Source organism: Ranitomeya imitator, chromosome 1 (assembly GCF_032444005.1).
Source record: "Ranitomeya imitator isolate aRanImi1 chromosome 1, aRanImi1.pri, whole genome shotgun sequence".
Lineage (NCBI taxonomy): Eukaryota > Metazoa > Chordata > Amphibia > Anura > Dendrobatidae > Ranitomeya > Ranitomeya imitator.
The window spans coordinates 523,350,419-523,368,178 of NC_091282.1; the positions used below are offsets into that span (position 1 = coordinate 523,350,419).

The 17,760-nt window shown below is 44.9% G+C and overlaps 1 protein-coding gene and 1 non-coding gene across 2 annotated transcripts in view; both read right to left on the reverse strand.

Moving 5' to 3' along the window:
* The window catches only part of ECPAS (Ecm29 proteasome adaptor and scaffold), a 290,433-nt gene that overhangs the window by 48,989 nt on the left and 223,684 nt on the right, over window positions 1-17,760 (reverse strand). The gene's annotated exons all lie outside the window — the stretch shown is intronic.
* On the reverse strand, window positions 3,621-3,722 carry LOC138660481 (U6 spliceosomal RNA). The gene has a single exon (XR_011317875.1). It is a non-coding gene; the product is annotated as a U6 spliceosomal RNA (small nuclear RNA).

The window sequence follows — 17,760 nt, forward strand, 5'->3', positions numbered from 1 at the left end:
AAGCCCATCAGTGGAAATACTATTCTCCATGCGACCAGTAGCCACCCAGCCCACACAATAAAATCTATACCTGTGGGTGAGTTTACTAGGTTGAAACGTAATTGTAGTAGGGATGAGGATAAACTAAAGGAATTCAGTGAACTTAACGAAAAATTAAAAGCCCGCAAATACCCCAATTGGTCGATTAATAGGGCCAAAAATATAGTGGACAAAAAACGCAGAGAAGATCTTTTGGTAAATAGTGCTATGAGTGGATCTAATAAAAAGAGATTAAGTGATAAACCTCATGTATGTTTACAGTTCAGTTCTCAGTTTAACCATATTAAAAAAATCATCAAACATAGATTACCTATTTTATATGAAGACCATACACTCATGAATATTCTGAAAGATGGGGTTAATGTGGTGGCGAGAAGGGCTCGAACTATCGGGGATCTAGTAGCTCCGAATTCATTTCTGACTAAATCAGGATCTAAAACCTGGCTTGAATGCAAGGGTTTCTTTAGATGCGGCACTGCGGCTTGCAGTACCTGTGCACATTCTTGTGTAGGCAACACCTTTCAAAATACCGAAAAAACTAAAAGTTACAAAATTAATAGCTTTATAAATTGTCACAATAAAAATGTGATCTACAAAATAGACTGTTTAATTTGCCAAATTTCATACATAGCGTGCACATCAAGAAAGTTGAAAACACGCGTCTCCGAACATCTCAGGGACGCAAAAAATTACAACATGATTAATAGGAATATCTCAATGGTATCCAAACACTTCGGTATGATACATAATGGAGACACCGCAGCTCTTAGAGTACACGGCATAGAGAGAGTTTTTTCTCAAAGCCGCGGGGGTGACATAAAAAGACGCTTACTTACTAGGGAGGCATTTTGGATGTACAGTCTGAACACTCGCTTCCCCGCAGGTATGAATAAAAGAAACGAAATACTTTACCATTATTGCTAATTGGGGCAATAGGTAGGTTTGACAATTTTATATTTTGCATTTATGTATGCGTTATTTTACTTTTATATGCACTATTTGTATTTGTCTTTTATGCACTTCCAGGACCTGTGTATTTAGTCATGTGACGGATGAAGTGCTTGTGATAGGTTCTGGGGTGCTATATATATAGCTACCATTTCTGAGATTATCTAGGCATGAGTAAGACCCGCTGTGGTCGAAACGCGTATCCGTTCTCTGCACAATCACTTATTCTGTCTGCCATCTGTAAGGATTATCCTGTTTTTTTTACGTTGGATTAATAAAGAAAAAGTTTTTTACCATTTATCTGGAGCTGGAGTATATACATGGTTGGATCTGCTACTGAATGAATACTTATATGCAATTTATTAAAATGATTTACACAAAAAAAGGCTTTCCAGGTCCGATGATAGATGCGTACCGACACCGGCTTCTGAGCATTAACCATGGTGGAAACTACCTAATGGGAGAAATCAGCTACGGTTAGGACCCAGGATTCAATAGCCAAGGGCCCCCGAGTTATGGTGGTTAAATGGGCCCTGAAAAGGCAGGTCCGCTCAATCTGGTAGTTGCCAAGGGACGTCTGCGACAAGCTGCACTAAATTTTGAGTACCACGCTCGGCATGGCCAGTTTGGAGCAACTAGGATCACCGGTACTCCCTCCGCTTTGATCTTCCTGAGGCATTCGGAAGCAAAACAATGGTGGCAGGTAGGGACGATAAAAACTGACTCCACGGAGGGACGAACGCGTCCACCCAATGGCTCTCGGGTCCTAGGATCCTGCTAAAAACACGAGCATCTTTGCCTTCAACCAGGACGCTATCAGGTCCACGTCCGGAGTCCTCTAGTGAAGACAGGCCAGCTGGAAAATCTCCGGATTGAGAGACCACTGTCCCGAGGCCAGGCTGAGGAAGCCCGCAGCCCAGTTTTCCATGTTCAGGAGTGAACAGCCGTGATTACTGAGTGTTTCCTATTGGCCCAGCGACTGTTATGTTCCACCTCGCGCTTTGCTGCGAATGCCCCACCTGTAAGCCACAGCCGTGGCAATGTCTGATTGTATTCGGATGGGACGGCCTGTCAGGAGACAATGGCACAGCCGGAGAAGAGGCTCCTGTTACATGCATCCAAAAGAGAATGTTGTCCCTCATGCCAAGGCGGTTGGAGCGAAGAGATGGTTGGCAAAGTGCTCGGGCCCCTTGCTGAGGGGCTAGAAGACAACCAAGCCCAAGGGCAAGGCTGAGATGAAAATGTTCTTCGCGGATGGCGAAGTGCAGGAACCCTTGGAGAGAGGATGCCATACTCTGACAAAATTGTTCAGAAGCTTCTGATCCAGGATGGCCCTGGCTGTACCATCCTCTTTTTGGACCCCAGATTCGAATAGAAACCCTTGAACTTCTCATTTCCCGGAACCGGGGTAATGACCCCGTGATGCGGAGTGACTCAGAATAGGAAATGCTGGTCATAAATGTAAATACAAAGGAATCTCTGGTGGGGAGGAAGGATCAGGATATGTAGTTAAGCATCTCGGATGTCAATGGATGCCAAAAAACTCTCCCTCTTTCATAGAATCGAAGACTGAACGCAGAGATTCCATGCGAAGATGATGAACCTTGACAAACTTGTTTAGAAGTTTGAGGTCTTGTAAATGACAGATAGACAGGGCTGACAGAATAGAAGTAGGTGGCCGCCCACCCTGCCGGTGTTGGCCAGACAACGCCAGGAGTCAGTGGCAGAAAATCTCTAAGACCTAGATCCCTTAGATCTCAACTATTTAGGGTGAGATTACCATTGTCGACTAGATCTGTAGGAGATTCGAGAACCTCTGTCCCTGTGTGGGGAGCGCCCTGACCCAGTGGAGGTAGTGGCGACGGACCAACCCGGGATGGAGCAAAATGACTGAAAACTGAACTGTTGAGGTCTCCGAAAAGGACACCTAAGCCTCTGCTGGGGAAGAAATGTACTCTTTCGTCCTGTGGCATCAGAAAAAAGCTGATCCATCTTCTCACCAAATAGGCGACCGCTCTGGAAAGATATCAAGCGCTTTCCACTCTGAGCATAATGCTCTGCAGATCGTGACTGCATTCGCTGCCAATAGAGCAGAACAGCCAGCCGCATCCAAGATGCGTGTACCAGGTTATCTCCAGCCCAAGAAATTTGACTGGCAAGATGTACTGCTTCAGAGGGGATAATTACCGCTCTGAATGGATTTGGCCAGGGTATCTGCACAGAAGACTATCGCCTTAGAAACCCATGCTGCAGCGAATGAAGGACAGCGGGCCGAGCTTGAGGCCTCAAAAAACAGAGCGAGCCAGGTGTTCTATCTGACGGTCTGTGAGATTTTAAAGGATGACCCACCTGGTACAGATAAATGGGTCTTGGATGCCAGGTGAGACACTGGCAGGTTTACAACAAGGGATTCGGCACAGTCGAAAAAGGATATTTCGCTTCAAGAGACACTTGTCCTGTGAAGCGTTTGTCCGGTCGCTACCTGTAATGATTGAGTGGCCGTAAACTCAGGGTGGACTGCAAAAGTCTTAAGGGGGCGTTTAGTCCTGTTAAAGGACATGGCTTGATCTGGAATGGAATCAGATTTCTCTTCAATGTTTAATGTCAGATTGACCGCCTCAATCAGTGCATCCGTTCTTACGGAACGCTTCACGAATTTGCGTGTCCTCCTTGCGCAGGGGCCATGCTAATCCTCTGTATCATTCCAATTTTAGTATACAGTTAGGGCCAGAAATATTTGGACAGTGACACAAGTTTTGTTATTTTAGCTGTTTACAAAAACATGTTCAGAAATACAATTATATATGTAATATGGGCTGAAAGTGCACACTCCCAGCTGCAATATGATAGTTTCCACATCCAAATCGGAGAAAGGGTTTAGGAATCATAGCTCTGTAATGCATAGTGTCCTCTTTTTCAAGGGACCAAAAGTACTCTAAGGGACTCTAAGGGACTCTAAGGGCTGCAATTAACTCTGAAGGCGTCTCCCTCGTTAACCTGTAATCAATGAAGTAGTTAAAAGGTCAGGGGTGGATTCCAGGTGTGTGGTTTTGCATTTGGAAGCTGTTGCTGTGAGCAGACAACATGCAGTCAAAGGAACTCTCAATTGAGGTGAAGCAGAACATCCTGAGGCTGAAAAAAAAGAAAAAATCCATCAGAGAGATAGCAGACATGCTTGGAGTAGCAAAATCAACAGTTGGGTACATTCTGAGAAAAAAGGAATTGACTGGTGAGCTTGGGAACTCAAAAAGGCCTGGGCGTCCACGGATGACAACAGTGGTGGATGATCGCCGCATACTTAATTTGGTGAAGAAGAACCCGTTCACAACATCAACTGAAGTCCAGAACACTCTCAGTGAAGTAGGTGTATCTGTCTCTAAGTCAACAGTAAAGAGAAGACTCCATGACAGTAAATACAAAGGGTTCACATCTAGATGCAAACCATTCATCAATACCAAAAATAGACAGGCCAGAGTTAAATTTGCAGAAAAACACCTCAAGAAGCCAGCTCAGTTCTGGAAAAGTATTCTATGGACAGATGAGACAAAGATCAACCTGTACCAGAATGATGGGAAGAAAAAAGTTTGGAGAAGAAAGGGAACGGCACATGATCCAAGGCACACCACATCCTCTGTAAAACATGGTGGAGGCAACGTGATGGCATGGGCATGCATGGCTTTCAATGGCACTGGGTCACTTGTGTTTATTGATGACATAAGAGCAGACAAGAGTAGCCGGATGAATTCTGAATTGTACCGGGATATACTTTCAGCCCAGATTCAGCCAAATGCTGCATAGTTGATTGGACGGCGCTTCATAGTACAGATGGACAATGACCCCAAGCATACAGCCAAAGCTACCCAGGAGTTCATGAGTGCCAAAAAGTGGAACATTCTGCAATGGCCAAGTCAATCTCCAGATCTAAACCCAATTGAGCATGCATTTCACTTGCTCAAATCCAGACTTAAGACGGAAAGACCCACAAACAAGCAAGACCTGAAGGCTGCGGCTGTAAAGGCCTGGCAAAGCATTAAGAAGGAGGAAACCCAGCGTTTGGTGATGTCCATGGGTTCCAGACTTAAGGCAGTGATTGCCTCCAAAGGATTTGCAACAAAATATTGAAAATAAAAATATTTTGTTTGGGTTATGTTTATTTGTCCAATTACTTTTGACCTCCTAAAATGTGGAGTGTTTGTAAAGAAATGTGTACAATTCCTACATTTTCTATCAGATATTTTTGTTCAACCCTTCAAATTAAACGTTACAATCTGCACTTGAATTCTGTTGTAGAGGTTTAATTTCAAATCCAATGTGGTGGCATGCAGAGCCCAACTCGCGAAAATTGTGTCACTGTCCAAATATTTCTGGCCCTAACTGTATGTGCTGCCGAAGCGAGCACATGGAAGTCTGGTGAATCCAAGTCGCCATCCGATTTGTACTCAGAATCGTGGTTGTTACGGACCCCTGGAGAGGGAGAGGAAGAAGCAGAACTCGTGGACGAGAATGCATGAGAATGCTCTGGGGACGTGCTGCAGATCCTTTTCCTAGACACCTGTAGGGTTCTAGAGTGCTCTCGGCCCCTGCTGACCGACTGCTCCCGTAAGGGAGAGGATCCATTTATGTCAGACCTGCGCATACTCTGATCCCCGGAGGGACTCAATCGCTTTGGCCAGAGAATCCATGGATTGTGACAGTGACGAAGCCCACTCAGGGGGCTAGGTACACTGGGCTTGGGGGGGGGGCGGAGGGCTCCTGGGGCCACAGCTGATCATGTGACCCCTGCTTTAAGTTGGGACATTGCACCCTTCTAAGTGTTCCCTTTAAAAAACGTAGGGAATTCCTGCAGTGAAAAGGTTACAGCAGGGAGGAGGGTGGTCTAAAGCAGCGCTCCCTTACCCCGATCATGTATCCCCAGGTCCTTCTGCGTGGCACTATAGCTGCTGAGCCTCCCCAGAGTGCTGACACTGCGGCTGAGATGTTCCCGACAAATTGCCTCAGAGACCACTGCTGGATGCCAGTGTGTGTCTGGAGGGTCCATGGGAGGAGGGTAGATTGTCGCCGAGATTAGAAGAGGCGCTTCTTGTCCTGTAGGAGAAGCGCCAGAAAGGTGGGCGGAGCCGTTGGGAAGTATCATAGCGGGGGCAGAGTTACAGAATGCGGCCTAGCAGAGAACCGAAGCAGGGACTAAATTTATCGGAAGGGCCAGGAGAAGCCCCCCTCTATCCAGCGCTGCCACAGACCGGCTGCCCAGCGCCCTCCAGTCCCGACACTTACCCGGAAGAGCTGCCAGGTGGCAGGTAAGTCAGCGATATGCGACAGGTACATGTGCTCCTGCTGCCGCTGCTGGTCTTGGACGGTGCAGAGATAAAGGAATCATCCTCGATCCACCATCCCTTTAATGGAGAGGTGGAGAGGGACCGTCCGCCTCCTTGTACCATCCGCTTTAACAGTGGTGGTGCAGCGGGGGCTGATGGGACGCCACGAGGTGGGCCTCTGTACATCCAAAGGGTTAATCCCCTAGGATGGAACAGGGCTGATGTCCGGCATTAGGCCTGGCTGTGGAAGAGGATATGTGGAGGCAACACTCCATGTGCTCGTCTGTAAGGTGTGGGGAGATCGGTGCCCTTGATGGGACCCATCGCCCCTAAGAAAAATTCATCTCAGGCGTGGAATCCCACGTCGCAGGAGAGGTTACGGAGAGGCGACACTCTCCATGCTCACCTGTTGATGGTTTGAGGAGATCGGAACCTTGTAAGGATCCGTTGCCCCATTCGTCTGTAGTAAAAATCAAAATCAAAAATGAAAAAGACGAAAAATAAAAAACTTTAGGTCTGAAGACAAAACCAGTGTGCCTCCTACAGACACTAAACAAAAACTGGTTCTGTCTGGAGCCAGTGGGTGGTGTATACTGCAGAGGAGGAGCTAACTCTTTTTTTGTATTCACTTAGTGTCAGCCTCCTAGTGGCAGCATACACCCACGGTCCTGTGTCCCCCAATGTGGCGAGAGAAATTTGGATTAAGAAATACCATTTGAATGTTCAATTGAGTGTCTAGCCTTTTTGACCTACCTTAACACCTTTATTACCGAAACCACATTTGGCCTTAAAGATCAAGCCACATTTCTCAATCTGATGTGTCACTTAATGTTGTAATAACTAATACGTCATATATATATCAATAAAATGTGCTTATATTTTTGAAATCATCAGAGATTTGGTGAAAATTTTGAAAAATTCACTTTTTAATTTCTTATACAAACTTTGAATTTTTATGCCCTTTTTGCAGATAGTCGTACCAAATGTAAATGTAAATTTGCTGCTAAACTTTTAAACTGTATAAGCTCCCAACAGAATAAAAGATCACTGAAAAAATTATGATGATGTAAAGTACACATATAGGAAATATTAATTATTAAAATGTGTACATAACATCTGCATAATATTTTCAGCGATCTTTTCTTTTGTTAGAATGTTAGAAGAGTTAAAAGTTTAGCAGCAAATTTACATTATTTTCAAGAAAATTTACAAATCCTATTGATTTATGGACCTATATATGTTTGAAGTGACTGAGGAATTTATTTGGGTGAACCCTCCCAAAAGTGATAACATTAATATTCTTAATTAAAACCATACTTACGACCTCGACCATTCCTCCGATGCCCTCATCATCTGCAAAAGAGGTAAAAAAACAAAAACAACAACAGTATTCTTCACCTTTCCGCAGAGATGCTTTTAATCCAATAGTCCCATGACGTGTCCAGCCCTGCTACATCTAGATGGCAGGTTGCATGGTTCGACCATGCAGCCTGTCATCCAGCAGAGAAACGGAGCACCGTGTGCTCAGTGTCTCTGTGTGAACTGCTATGTATGTACAGGGGTTGGACAAAATAACGGAAACACCTAACGTTTTGGCATCATAATCTTCGAACATGTGATAAAAATGCAAACCGTGACATATGGTAATGTTCTGTAGTTGATTATTTGTGTTATCTGATATGTGTATGTAAAGTAACTGTTTGTTTTGCTGACTTGTAAGAACATTGATGAGAACCTGATACCAATGGCAGACCTCTCGGATTTTCAAAGAGGCCAAATTGTTGGTGCTCGTATGGCAGGCGCTAGTGTAACAAAGTGCCCGAATGCTTGGCGTGTCAAGAGGTAGTGTGTCCAAAGTAATGACTGCGTTTGAAAGAAAAGGAAAAACGTCCGCAGCAAAGCACAGGTCCGGCAAAAAGTCGAGGTTGACTGAGAGAGACCATCGGACTGTAAAGCGAATTGTGAGAGAGGATCGCAAGACCACGGCTCCGAAAATCACTGCTAAGCTCAATGAATACCTACAGAACCCAGTTTCCACAAAAACTGTTCATCGGGAGCTACACAAATGTGGATTCCACGGAAGAGCTGCAATTAGAAAACCGCTGCTCTCAATGACAAATGTTTCCAAGCGTTTAGTGGTGTAGAAACCTCCAGAATTGGTTCCTTGAGCAGTGGAAACATGTGATATTCTCAGACGAATCATAGTTTACCCTATTTCCAACCTCCGGCTGAGTGTACGTTTGGAGACAGCCGAAAGAAGTGTTCCATCCAGACTGCCTTCTCCCAACCGTAAAACATGGTGGAGGTTCTGTGATGATCTGGGGTGTTATTTCGTGGAGATCCGCCGGGCCAATGATATCCCTTAATGGAAGAATTAACAGCCGAGATTATTTAGGCATTTTGTGCGACCAAGTGCATCCAATTGTTCAAGCACTGTTCCCGGAGGGGGACGCTATCTTTCAGGATGATAATGCACCAATTCATACAGCTAGAATCGTTAAAGCATGGCACGAGAAACATTGTAATGAAGTTAAGCATCTCACCTGGCCCCCACAATCCCCAGACCTCTACATTATTGAGCATTTATGGTCGATTTTAGAGATTCAAGTTAGACGTTGATTTCCGCCGCCATCGTCGCTCAAAGAACTGGAGGGTGTTTTAACTGCAGAATGGGCTAAAATTCCTTTGGAAACAATTCACACCTTGTATGAATCCATACCTCGGAGAATTGAGGCTGTAATCGCTGCAAAAGGTGGACCACACCATATTAAACTAACTTTTGTTGATGCTTCCAGGTGTTTCCATTATTTGGTCCTACCCCTGTATATATATATATATATATATATATATATATATATATATATACAGTGTATATATATATATATATATATATATATATATACACTGCTCAAAAAAATAAAGAGAACACTAAAATACCACATCCTAGATATCTCTAAATGAAATATTCCACTGCAAATTTTTATGCGTTGCATAGTGGAATGTGTTCAAAAAAATAAAACAACAGTTATCAATTTAAATCAAAATGAATATCCCATGGAGGTCTGGATTTAGAATGATACTCAAAATCAATGTGGAAAATCAAATTACAGGCTGATCCAACTTCAGTGGAAATGCCTCATGACAAGCAAAAGATGCTCAGTATTGTGTGTGGCCTCCATGTACCTGTATGACCTCTCTACTGTATAATGCCTAGGCATGCTCCTGATGAGGTGGCGGATGGTCTCCTGAGGGATCTCCTCACAGACCTGGACTAAAGCATCCGCCAACTCCTTTACAGTCTGTGGTGCAACGTGACGTTGGTGGATGGAGTGAGACATGATGTCCCAGATGTGCTCAATCGGATTCAGGTCTGGGGAAAAGGCGGGCCAGTCCATAGCGTCAATGCTTTCATCTTGCAGGAACTGCTGACACACTCCAGCTATATAAGGTCTGGCATTGTCCTGCATTAGGAGAACCCAGGGCCAACCGCACCAGCATATTGTCTCACAAGGGGTCTGAGGATCTTATCTCGGTACCTAATAGCAATCAGGCTACCCCTGGCGAGCACATGGAGGGCTGTGCAGCCCTCCAAAGAAATGCTACCCCACACCATTACTGACCCACTGCCAAACCAGTCATGCTGAAGGATGTTGCAGGCAGCAGATCGTTCTCCACGGCATCTCCAGACTCTGTCACGTCTGTAACATGTGCTCCGTGTGAACCTGCTTTCATCTGTGAAGATTAAAGGGCGCCAGTGGTGAATTTGCCAATCCTGGTGTTCTGTTGCAAATGCTAAGCGTCCTGCACGGTGTTGGGCTGTGAGCACAACCCCCATCTGTGGACATCTCATGGAGTCGGTATCTAACCGTTTGTGCAGACACATGCACATTTGTGGCCTGCTGGAGATCATTTTGCAGGGCTCTGGCAGTGCTCCTCCTGTTCCTCCTTGCACAAAGGTGGAGGTAGCAGTCCTGCTGCTGGGTTGTTGCCCTCCTACAGCCCCCTCCACGTCTCCTAGTGTACTGGCCTGTCTCCTGGTAGAGTCTCAAGCCTCTGGACACTACGCTGACAGACACAGCAAGGCTTCTCACCACAGCTCGCATTGATGTGCCATCGTGGTTGAGCTGCACTACCTGAGCCAGTTGTGTGGGTTGTAGAGTCTGTCTTATGCTACCACGAGTGTAAAAGCACAACCAACATTCAAAATTGATCAAAACATCAGCCACAAAGCATTGGTACCAAGATGCAGTCTGTGGTCCCCACCTGCAGAATCACTCCTTTATTGAGTGTGTCTTGATAATTGCCAATAATTTCCATCTGTTGTCTATTCCATTTGCACAACAGCATGCAAATTTGATTGTCAATAAGTGTTGCTTCCTAAGTGTAGTTTGATTTCACAGAAGTTTGATTTACTTGGAGTTATATCCTGTTGTTTAAGTGTTCACTTTATTTTTTTGAGTAGTGTATATATATCTATATATAATATATATATCACATTGCGCTGTCCTGATGGAAGCGTGCAGGGAGCCCTTTCCTTGCACGATGCTCCTCTATGTCACGGTCACTACTGACAGCGGCATCAGAGGGGTTAAATGACTGCGATTGGTGCTAGCACTGATTGTGGGCGTTGTCAGCTGTCCCATATGTCTACTTTATATCTGCATCATTTTTCAGTTATTTTATTTTGTTAGGATGTTAGAGGGGTTAAAAGTTTAGTAGTGTCAAGGTGAAAATATATATCTTTATACACTTTTGTACTTTTATATATATTCTTATGCTGTGAAACAATAAGTTTTTCCCCTTAGCTTGCTAATGCAAATTTAACTGTATTTAAGATGACTGCCAGTATTCACCTTTGCCCTACTTTTTGTTCTTGCCAAGAATCTACTTTCGTTTCTGAAGCTAAAGTATAGTTTCTGGAGAAATGGAAACTTAAAGTGGCGTGGAGGAAGGAGGATCTATCATATGACGTCAGACCAACCAGAAGGACTGAATACTAGATACATTGCTTAAACCCCGCCCTCTGCACACCTTCCCCCAATAGATCATATAATGTTGTGTATATGAAATAAAGAGTTCAGTTGCTGTGAGGTTACCACTACGTGTGGAAGCATAAGCAGGCACTGAGTTTGAACCAGCTTTTGTCTGACTCATTCTTCACTCCGGTACCACTGCTTCTAATCTGATTTGGAATGACTGGTGAAGGAAGGATATTGTCGTGACGACCCCGACAATTTGGTGCAACCAACGTGGGGCGTGGCCCGCGATCCGAGACCCCCTGGACCCATACCTGGACGTCCGTGGACGACACCCGTAGTGGCTGACCTCGAGGACTGATCACCCTCCAAACACGGTAAGTGGAGATCATACATTCTGTATGTGTCACACTTGCTAGTGTTTCAGCCATTATTGGTTAGTCTGTGGTCTCCTTGGGTCTGGGGAGTGACCGGTCGAGTGGTGAGACCGAGCGCGATCCCGTGCCACGCTTCGAACCAGCACCTGAGAGACGTCGCACTCTGCGCGTCCTTGTGTACACCACACCTCCTCCACTGGTCATTGTACTCCATTCAACCACCCTACCCGTGACTGTTGTCTAGTAGCGATAGAGTGAAAGATTGAGAAGTTTGTGGATTGGGGGCGGCTTAGAGGAAGGGATAGGAGACGAGGCCTCTGTGATATTGCACACACATACATCGGTAATTAAGACGTCCCAAGAGGGAGACCACCAGATACACTTGCACACACTTGCACATATCGGTAATTAAGACGTCCCAAGAGGGGGACCACCAGAAACACTTGCACATATCGGTAATTAAGACGTCCCAAGAGGGGGACCACCAGAAACACAGTGGAGGGGTCTCACTAGGAGACAGCCTCCCAACGTTTAGAATATCGTGACAGGACAGACTGTAATCACTGGTGTTCAGGTTAGGGAAAAATATTGAGCGCGAGGCTCTTTATTCAGAGCACGTCGAGCGCGAGGCTCTGTGTTAGGACACAAGTGTTGCTGTCGCTGTCAGCGGCCTACTGCAGAAGGGCGTAGTATTCTGTGAGTCATGTTACGTCTCTTAAAGAAGAAGTCCGTGCCCCATGAGTTAAATGAGGATGCTGTGGAAGTCAAGACAATAGTAGAGTCACGGGAGGGCAAGAAGGCACTCAAGAATATTGAAAGATAAAGGACTGTTAGAACAAGCGCAAGCTCATCTGCGAGTTGCGCGAGGTTTAAAGAACGAGGAATGGAAAGAGGTTGATGGAGAGGAAAGATGAAAGGATGCAGAGCCCGTGTTTGGTTATAAAATATCTCAATCATTAATTTTTCTAGGGTGTTCTGGCATATGAATTGTGTGAAGGTTTTGTAGAAATTAATTGAGTCTGAGAATTGCTGTATTCCGTTACTGTGGTTTTCCAAAACACCCCATGGGAGGGGGGAGTCAAATAGCTGCGTTATTGTTTTCTTTTGTGTTGAGGAATGCTGTAAATTCTTATTTCTGTGTTCGTAGCCGATGGGAGGGGTGAACCCCTGCGCGAATTGTTTTTTTTTTATTTTTCCTCTTTGTGCTGCGGGCCAGAGAAAGGGGGGCCAAAGTTTTCAGAAGAACTTAACACATTCTGTATCAGCAGCTGCAGCGATCTTTACTCGCTCTCTAGTCCCCCTCCCCCCGCTGCAGCTTCAAGGATGCAGCTCGGTTCCTTATCAGTGGCCCAGGAAACAGGCTCCAACTCCAGGCCCCCTCCCTTACACGAATCCAGTCTCATATTCCAATATTCATTTTAACCCTGTGTCTGGAAATCTCTCTCGCCATGTTAATTCTCAGACCAAGACAAGACAGATGGATTTGTAAACATTGCGGTCAGACAAACCCAGACTGGAGAAATACTTGTATAAACTGTGTTGCAACCCAACCTAAGTTAATTACACTGATTCCTGTCCAGATAAGATCACATGTAGTTGTGGGTAGTGGAGACATTAACTTTTGGGAGTAGGCTGACAGTAATCCTTTTGGGAAGGAGCTGTAGACCAGCATGTCATGTCACCCCCAACCGGTCATCTAGTCACCCCCACCATCAGAGAACCAACCACATCAGGTAGTGTAAGACAGATACAGGAGTATTATCCCTGGAAGCCCTCTGACTAGCTAGCTACGCTAAAATAATTGGCTGACCCTGAGAACAAACCTTTCCCATTATACAAAGACAATATGATGGATGTATAAGTGCACCTGAGCAGACCTAGAGAGTTGGTGAGCCAAGATGATGGTCAGATGGTCCTTACGTTATATAACCCCTATGCAGATTAATATAATGAGATGTGTATCTTACATGTCCTTTCCCAATCAGTTTGCAAAAAAAAAAAAAAAAATAGGGTGGCTAGTGTGTTTAACCCTGTCAGTTAGAATATGCCTATGTCACGTTACTTCAGTATGTGGATAATCTTTTATTGTGTGCACAGACAGAGCAGGAAGCCATTGTTGCCACTGTTAGTTTTCGCAAGTATCTGGCAGATCTGAACTGTCAGGTTTCGGCCTCGAGACTTCGGTTCTGCCTTGGTCAAGTGATATTTTTGGGTCACTGTCTCCTTCAGGGTGCCAGACACCTCACAGAAGAAAGGAAAAATAGCCGTCAGCTCCCTTCCATTCCCAAAAGATGAGACTGAGCTCCAGGGTTTCCTTGGACTATGTACTTATTGTTGTCAGTGGATACCGGACGCATCCCGCATAATGCAACCTCTCTACAAGGCCCTGAAAGACTGTTCAAGATATGGTGATGATTTTGGCAGATTTCACACCGGATACGCTGTTACTACGGAAGACACTGTAGTGCACGGAGCTGCACTCCCTCCCTCACTGTCAGCACAAGAAGCAGAACGTTAGGCTCTGTCTACTGCATGTACTTTGGCCAAAGACAGGCGGGCTAATATATACACGGACTCACAGTATGCATTTGGTATTGCTCATGATTTCGGAGCCCTATGAGCCAATCGAGGATTTGTTACTACCGCCGGGACTCAGTGAAGAATGCTGAAGCTGTTAAAACCCTTATGGACTCAATCGAATTACCTACTCAGGTGGCCATTATCAAAGTTAAGGAGCACGGTCCTAGGAACAGTCCACAGACTGGTGGTAACACCTTTGCGGATATGCAAGCAAAAGCCGCTGCTCTTCTACCCGTTGAACTGACCATACCAGCTATGGTGACCACACGCTCAGCGTAAACAGTTACAAGAAACACTGACTCTACAGGAACCTGATGATCTATGACAGACTGAGGTTTTCTGCCGGACCCCGCAAGACCGCTTAATGACGATGCAGAGAATGTCTCCAAAGGAAGAAGTGAAGCAGTGGAAAGCTGATGGAGCACGTATGGACAATGGTCACTGGAAAAAGGACCAACTTGTGTGCCTCCCTAAGCGGATGTACCCTGCTATTGTCACGTGGGCGCATGGGCCCACACATCGAGGTATCTGTCGGACCTGCAATCCCGGTCAACTTCAACGTGTAACCCCGAAGCACCTTGCTAAGCCCGACTATCCTTTCCAAAGGCTCCAGGTGGACCACATCACGTTGCCTAAGTCTGGAAGGTATGAATATTGTCTGGTGGTTGTCGACATGTTCTCCAGTTGGCCAGAAGCATTCCCCGTTACCAACATGACTGCAAAAGACCACAGCAAAGAAACTGGTGATAGAAGTTATATGCAGATATGGTGTTCCAGAAGTTGCTGAAAGTGACCAAGGCCCGGACTTTCCTTCTCGTGTGTATCAGGAGGTTCTGACAATGCTTGGATCCACTGTAGCCCTCCATACTCCGTACCATCCACAATCCAGTGAGAAAGTTAAGAGGCTGAACGGCACACTGAAGGGACAATTGACCAAAATGATGCAGGAGACTACGGCTCCATGGCCAGGGCTCTTATATATATTCGTGCTACCCCTATTGCAAAACATGGCCTGTCCCCATATGAGATATTGTTTGGTGCTAGGTTCTCAGTTGTAAATTTTCAGTCTTAGTAGTTGTCAGAAGAAACTGACCGTGCTGTTCAATATGTTATTCAGCTTAGTAAAAAATGTTGCTAACACCCATGTTTTAGTTTCTTTTTCCCTTCCAGATTCAGCAGAAACCGATATTTGTCACAATTTGAAGCTTGGTGGTTTTATGGTCGTGAAAAGCTATGTCAGTAAAACTTGAAGGAAAGAGCACCTGGATCTACGCTTCACACTGCAAAAGAGACCGAACCAGCGCTTAGTCACAGTGATGATCGAAGGAAAATGTTGCTGTTGTTTTTGGTCCTGAGGCTGGGGGCCATCTTCGCCCCTACCTTTCCGGCCCCTATTGTAAATAAGAATTCCGGTGCCACTATTCTCTGGGTAAATCTAACGGCCCCCGGTAAATATCTGGTGATTTGATTTCTGTGATGTAGTCAAGTGCCCTGAGACTCAGCGGGTGGTAGAGGGAATTATCCAGTATTATATATGTGTTACCAGAGATAACAATTGTGCTGGGAAGATATTGTCATAATGTGTTTAATAGTGGATACTATGGGAATTTAGGCCATATACAGCTCCAGGATATTAGCTTCAGACCAACCAAGGCCCCCGTGACCAGTACAGCTAAAACAGGCCCAGGTAAATGTTTGCAAAATATAGTTAATGAAGTAATCCCCATTCCAGGTCTTAGTTGGCAAGAAGTTTTCTCCATAGAAACACAAACAGCCCCAAGGACAAATTTATGGTTAGAATGGGTAAGATACAATGTAAGAGTCCAGAATATCTCTGTAGAACGTATTGCTTGTGCTGCAGCGAATACACATCTATACACACATGCATTATTGTTTTTTCCTGATGACAATACTACTGCCTGTGTTATGAATCTGTTGAAGGGTTTAAAGCCCACTGATTGCTCAGATTATGTCCCACTAATTCATGAAGCACCTAAACTAAAGGTCCCAGGAGGGATAACCGTATTAGCTGATAATCATACCTGCTATAATTCCCACGACACTACAGGTACACCAGTAGGGGTCTTCGAGACAGGTTTCTGCAAAGAGAACAGTTCCCTAGATACTGACTTGCTAGCTAATCACACACAGTATATGTACGACATTTATTGGTTATGTGGAGATGGTAAGCTCCGTCCTAGGTTGCCTAATGCCTGGACAGATCAATGTACCCTTGTTAAACTAGCTATGCAGTTCAAGATTTTACCTTGGGATCCAGAGACACCTGATGAATATACCAGAAAGAAGAGAAGTCTCGATCAGCTCCATATGAGTTATGAAGAAGATCTATTAGTATATGTCGATGGCATTGGAGTGCCAAGGGGGGGTGCCTGACCAATTTAAAGCCCAGAACCAGATCTATGCTAGCTTTGTTTCTTTAATCCACAAGTGCAGATTAATAAAATGTTGATGGGATCAATTACATATATTACAGTGAACAAAGGTTTGTCAATTTTACCTGTGATGCTTTCCAGGGTATAGTTGAGGAATTGGGCCCTAACACTAGAATGACCCTCCAAAACCGACTAGCCCTTGATATGATTTTAGCTGAGAAAGGAGGAGTCTGTGGGATGGTGGGAGAGGAATGTTGTACCTATATCCCTCAGAACTCTGGGGTAAATGGAAAGACCATGATAGCCCTTAAAAAGATAAATGGGTTAGCAGCAGAATTAAAATCTAATGCTGGAGTAGACACATCTTTCTTTTCCGGTTGGTTGGGTGGGCTCAAAGGATTCCTTCAACAAGCTTGTCTGGTACTGATTGCCCTTCTTGTAGTAGGATCGATAATCCTCTGTTCTGTTATTCCCCTGTATAAAAAGGTTATCACTGAGGCAACTCCGACTGGCACCTTCCTCAAGCAAGAAGTAGACTCACCAGAGTGCGATGGCACTGATCCAGGGGAGATCCCCAAGTATGTCCCCCTCAAGAAGATAGACAATATCCTTTACTCTCAGATGATGCAAAGAGATTTAGTTTAGGGACAGCGGGAGAACTCCATGTGAAGCTAGTGAAGGGTTCAGCTGCCTGGAGGCCTCTCACAAGGGGAGAGCTTCTAAGGTGTCTGGATGAAGAAATCCACCTCCCCTTTCCCCATCACATGGACAGTCTCGAAGGATCTTTCTTTTTAGGGAAAAACTTAGTGTTTAGGGGGGATTGTCAAGGTGAAAATATATATCTTTATACACTTTTGTACTTTTATATATTCTTATGCTGTGAAACAATAAGTTTTTCCCCTTTGCTTGCTAATGCAAATTTAACTGTATTTAAGATGGCTGCCAGTATTCACCTTTGCCCTACTTTTTGTTCTTGCCAAGAATCTACTTTCGTTTCTGAAGCTAAAGTATCGTTTCTGGAGAAATGGAAACTTAAAGTGACGTGGAGGAAGGAGGATCTATCATATGACGTCAGACCAACCAGAAGGACTGAATACTAGATACATTGCTTAAACCCCGCCCTCTGCACACC